This window comes from Staurois parvus, unplaced genomic scaffold (genome assembly GCF_062004578.1).
Source record: "Staurois parvus isolate SC_StPar_1 unplaced genomic scaffold, SC_StPar_1.0 ptg000818l, whole genome shotgun sequence".
NCBI lineage: Eukaryota > Metazoa > Chordata > Amphibia > Anura > Ranidae > Staurois > Staurois parvus.
This window is the reverse complement of record NW_028318614.1, coordinates 10641112-10647111: the sequence shown is the minus strand read 5'-3', so window position 1 is coordinate 10647111 and position 6000 is coordinate 10641112. Positions and strand designations below refer to the sequence as shown.

The window sequence follows — 6000 nt, the reverse complement described above, 5'->3', positions numbered from 1 at the left end:
TATAGAGCAAAAAATAAAACACCCAGCGGTGATTAAATACCACCAAAAGAAATCTCTATTTGTGTAAAAAAAAGGATGACATTTTCATATGGGTACAACGTTGTATGATCGCGCAATTGTCATTCAAAGTGTGACAGCGCTGAAAGCTGAAAATTGGCCTGGGCAGGAAGGGGATAGAAGTGCCCGGTAGGAAAGTGGTTAATGTTGAACAATATAAGGTAATGCATTCGTGGGCTTAAAATCTGAATGCAAGTTACTTGCTAGGGGAGAGCCTCTCGGGGAATCGGGGAGGAAAAGAATCGGGGGGGGGGGGGTCCTAGTAGATCACAGGCTCACTAATAACATGCAATGTCAAGCTGCAGCAAGCAAGGCTAGCAGACTTTTAGCATGTATTAAAAAGGATATTTACTCAAGAGCTCAAACGTGCTTCGGCAGCACCCCCGTCCAGCCGTTTATCTACATGGGCCAGACGTGAAGTGGTTAAACACACTCACAACATCACAGGTTGAACTGGATGGAAATGTGTCTTTTTTTTCAACTATGTAATTTTATTTATTTTCAATGCCTTTGATACTATCAATAAATAGATAGAAAGATATAATATATATACATTTGTGTTATATTTTTCAGTTATCAGTTCCAGTGATCTGACTGCAACATTACAGTTTTGTAGCAAGTCACAAGGTAAGAGGCTGTAACAGTGGCTGATCTGTGTTGGACATTTGTGAAAACAGACAAGAACTAAACGGACAACAGGATCTATACTACTTTGTCACCACTGAGTCAGAATTTCATTCCATAAAGTAGATGCTCACCATGGATGATTCCTGAGACATTGTCCTTCTGAGTAAAAAAATCATACAAAGACATTGTCAGTATTCTGTTCTCTTTGAGAGTTAGTAAATACCTGAAAGTATTAGGCTGGGTGCACACAGGCCAAATATCAGTCAGTATCTGTCGGTTCAGTAAGCTGACATTTGGTCAGTGTGTACATTTCTCTTTCTAATAGAAGCCGGTCTATCCCTGTGTGTCAAATGCACAGTGAGGGAGATTGCTGCACTAACATCACTTGTTTAGTATGGGAACTTCATTTTTTTTCCCATTCAGCTTGCTAGGTTGAATGAAAAAAACTTTTCATGTACACTTACCTATTATTTAGAAGGCATTAAACATTAGACAATATACCATATTGATGCTAGGTCCACTTTAATAATCTAATTATTCTCCACATACTTTTTTTTTGCAGAACATCATTTTAAATGGTACCCTGAATTATATGTTTTTTTCTGTATTTGTTCAAATGCTTTGTATAGGGGCAAAATTGTTATTTTAATATAGGAGAATATCCTTCTAGATTTATAATCTTCAGACTGACTTAAAAACTGTTATCAAGTCCATGATCTCCAAAAATGCCTAGATCTGTCTCCATTATTTATTTGCCTAACTTTACTACCCTTAGATTTTTATGTTGCAAACATATTTTAGCACTCAAATGGAAAATTTTGCATTTTTCCATATTAACCCTCTGTGAAAAATGTAAACCCCTTCCTGCCCCCATCATATCCATTTGGCATTTTCAAATACCTTCAGAAGTGACCCTCATCAATGCCATTTCCAGGGAACTGGTAATCTAGAGCTGCAGATGTGTTCTCTAGCTGGTCTCCATCACTGACTAAGTGAATCTAGTGCACGGGCAGCACAGTGGCTTAATGGTTAGCACTTCTGCCTGGCAGTACTAGGGTCATTAGTTCAAATCCCAACCACAGCACTACCTGCCTGGAGTTTGCATGTTCTCCCTGTACCTGCTTGGGTTTCCTCCAGGTACTCCGATTTCTTCCACAATCCAAAGACATGCTGGTAGGTTAATTGACTCCTGTCTAAATTGTCCCTAGTATGTGTATGTATTAATGTAAGCTAGGGACCTCAGATTGTACATCCCTTGAGGGTTAGGTACTGATGTGAATGCACAATATGTATGTAAAGCACTGCGTAAATTGACAGCGCTATATAAGTGCCTGTAATAAATAAATTAAATCTCCTGGATCCTGAGAGGACACCATTGATTGACAGCATATAGGCAGTGTCCATGTCATGCAGGCTAGGACATGGACATCCAAATAAGAAACCTTCCTCCTGTGCAGACTCAGGAGCAGGAAGTCATGTGACCCTGGATTTAATTGCATAAAAGAGACATTTTGGAGTGCCTACAATTAAATGTTCATATATGTCAAGGGGATGTGGAACAATTCTGGTCTCCAAAGCCTCTTCTTCCCTGTACTCTAGGATCATCAAGACCGATGCTGTCACAGTAACGAGTCCTTACTCATTACTAAGTAATGCACAGTTCAGGGACCAGTAATAAGTAACACAGAGGGCAGACGTAAGTAAGGCAGAGTTCAGAGGTCAGCAATAAGTGATGCAGAGGTCAGAAGCAAATAAAGCAGGGGGCAGAGGTAAGTAGTAAGGCAAAGGCCAGTAGTATGCCACACATAGGTCAGAGATCACTGGCACACACTCAGTCGCAGGCAACCATTAGGCACGGTTCTCATGTACATCCTGCCTTTAATTCTTTGCCTTGGGTTCACTGGTCCTTACAGTCACATGCAGGCAGCCCCTGGGATCAGCTCTCTGTCCATTCAGTTCACCATCTAACTCCTCACTTCTCAGTCACCCTGCTTATATAAGCTTTGAGGTGGGGACCAATTACAAGTAAGATTACAAGTTTAAAAGTGGGGAGCCAACGCTTCACAGGCTGCTGCATCAGTTCTCTTTTCTCTCACAGTGAGAGCAGAGAGAACTGATCTACAGTTTTACTTTGTATTGCTTATTATGTGATTGCTGTGATTTGACACAGTAATCACATGGTAAAATACCACGTGATCACCCAGACACAGCAGTAATAAGATCCACTGTGTCCGGGTGACACGTGGATTGCCAGGCTCCTGGTTGCGCGCTGTGCGAGACGGGCAGGAGCCTCTGATGCAGACTGACATACAAGTATGTTAGCCTGCATCAACGTTGCTTCCCATCCGCAGTCTATAGGCAATGGGCGGATGGGAAGCAGTTAAACAATAGAACTGTCTTTGGGACATACCCAACCATAATAAGTAACTATTGTATGCTACTTTTAAAGTGTATATAAACGCAAAAACAAAAATGCAACATTTCGCAGCTTACCAGTCCTTAGATTGTATAGTTTTCTTTTATCTTTTTTTTCCCTCTATATCTTTTTACTTGTTGAACTTGCCAGTAACAAACTTCCTGTCCTATGTTAACAACGCTCACTTAGTATACTGTATCTCTGAACTAGCAGAGTTGTTCCTCTAGGATGCAAAGCATGTTAGGATGATAGAATACTTCCCCCTCTGTAGTCGACAAAGAGAACTGGGAACAATGCTATAGTATACCAGTGCAGCAAAGACAGAGGCACAGGATATTATCACATACAAGACTTCTGGAAGGATCAAGAGGTATATTTTGTACTTATTAAGAAGATATAACACAATACTTTCAATGGAATATTTAACAGAAAAAAATGAGCAAATAATAGGTCATCGTTAGCATTTCATACACCTTAAACGTGAGTTTAGTTAACTTGGCTTGCAACCATTATAGATAATGCAGAGGTGGTGCCATATGGTTCCACAGTTAACAGACCATACCTGCTACAGCTCATAATGTACAGTCAGGTCCATAAATATTGGGACATTGACACAATTCTAAAATTTTTGCTCTATACACCACCACAATGGATTTGAAATGAAACAAACAAGATGTGCTTTAACTGCAGACTGTCAGCTTTAATTTGAGGGTATTTACATCCAAATCAGGTGAACGGTGTAGGAATTATAACAGTTTGCATATGTGCCTCCCATTTGTTAAGGGACCCAATGGTTCCGCTTGGGTAAGTCTTGGCCTTGATACTTACGTTTAATGGCTTTAACATCCCCTTGGCAGAATGGGAGGAGAGGCTGGAGAGTGCCACATGCCTGTATCATGTCCAGACTAGTGATGGAGCTGGCTATTAACACTTTACAGAAGTATGCCCGCAAAGCAGTAATGTCATTGCCAGAGGAGAATAGGGCCACTGTAGAACAAATTGTGTCACATTTTTGGGAGAAAATACCGCTGCCATTGCTGAGACGGAGGTTCTTCAACAGGAGACAGCAGGAGGATGAAAACACCACCCATTATGCAGTGGCTATGCAGCACCTTTGGAGACACCTAGTGAAGTGGGACGTGTGTGGCTGCGTGCGCTGATATAACTGCCTCTGATTACACACTGAGGGATCAGTTCATCTCAGGCCTGAAGCATGGCCCATTCTGGAGAGCATTACATTAGAAGGTTAAGGCACAGCCTTCAACAACCTTCCATGTAGTGGATGCAGTTGCCTGAGAGCAAGAAGAGGAAGATGTAACTGTAACTTTCCCCTACCCCAACAGAGACTACTCCACCAACTACTGGAGAAACATCTCCTAGTGTTCGCCACTAGTCTGGAAGATTACGGATTCACTGAGCCATTGACCACCCAATTTACACCGGAGACACACTGCCTATCTGAGAGGCAGTACCGCCACATTCCCCCAGCTCTATGTTAAGAGGTCAAGGACTTGATCCGTAGCATGTTGTATGGGGGAGTGATCCGAGAGAGTCGCAGTCTTTGATCCGCCCCTGTTGTCCTAGTGCACAAGAAAGATGGTGGGTTGTGATTCTGCGTGTACTATCACAAACTCCGTGCATGCACCCATAAGAATGCCTACCCTATGCTTCAAGTAGAGGAGCCCCTGATGACATTGGAACAAGCAAAGTTCTTCTCCACCCTAGACCTGGCCAGTAGCCACTGGCAGGTCCCAGCCCAGGAGTACGGCACTACCATATATCTTGGAGGTGGATGCCTCTCAAAATGCACTTGGGGCAGTCATGTCACAACGCCAGGGGTTTAAAACCTTACTACATCCCATTGTATTCTTCTCACGAAAGCTTTCATCTGCCGAGAAGAATTATGATGTTTTTGACCGTGAATTACTGGCAATAAAGTCGGCTCTAGAGGAATGGCGGTACCTTCTGGAAGGATAAGCTCATCCTATTCTGATTTACACTGATCACAAAAACCTGGAATACCTGAAGACAGCCAGGAGACTGAGACCCTGTAATGGACCGCCTGACAGCACCTCTATCAATCCCCTGGCAGAGCCTCCCCAGAGTGCGGAGTCTAAGCACCGGAGCACTTGTTCACCAGGGCCCCTGATGGTGGGGATGGACTTGGAGCGCTCCGGTACCAGGTCGCAGCTGCTAGGTATCTCCAACAGGGGTAGAGGAGTCTGACAGGAGCTCCAGGGGGCTAAGAGTCTGATGTGAGGGAGCCTAGTGATCCCTGCGGAATGGATGGATGGATGGATGAGCTAAATCAGAGTCATACAGACCAGGTCGGTAACTAGCGGGTCGGTGAGGTACAAAACGGTAGGCAAAGGATAGTCGGGTCACATGCAGGGTCAATACCAAAAGATCAGATTTAAAGGGGAACATCCAGGAGCAGAGTCAGGCAGGCCAAGGGTCAGGACAGGAGAAGGCAGCAAGGTCAAACAATCCAGATCAAGATACTCACAACACAGGTAACAGCATACAAAGACCATTCGGCAACAAGTGTTTGTGCAGAGCTGATTTAAATAGCCCGCCCTGCACCTGACAGGTGCAGCCTAGGTCCTAGTGCCTGCCTAGTACTGTCAAGACGACGGGTGCGCCTGGGTCCTAGTGCCCTGCCACCTACACGTCTTGGCAGACACCTACGCCTGTGCCCATGCGTTGCGATGGTCTCTGACATTGCCCCCCCCCCTATGGGTACCCTCCGGGTGCCCAATTGATCTCTCCACTGCGGGTGATCACGCACGAACCCCCGCATAAGTCTAGGAGCATGAACATTTTGAGCGGGTTCCCAAGAATTCTCCTCAGGACCATAGCCTTTCCACTTAATCAGAACCTGAGTCTGGCCCCCCCTCCTC

At 44.2% G+C, this 6000-nt stretch overlaps 1 protein-coding gene across 1 annotated transcript in view; it reads left to right on the top strand.

The window, feature by feature from the left end:
* The first annotated feature begins 630 nt into the window (after positions 1-630).
* The window catches only part of LOC149444071 (interferon-induced transmembrane protein 1-like), a 41136-nt gene continuing 35766 nt past the window's right edge, over positions 631-6000 (top strand). Inside the window, exon 1 of the mRNA XM_089654950.1 lies at positions 631-684. The gene's annotated coding sequence lies outside the window, so the exon portion shown is untranslated. The remainder of the gene's footprint in view (positions 685-6000) is intronic.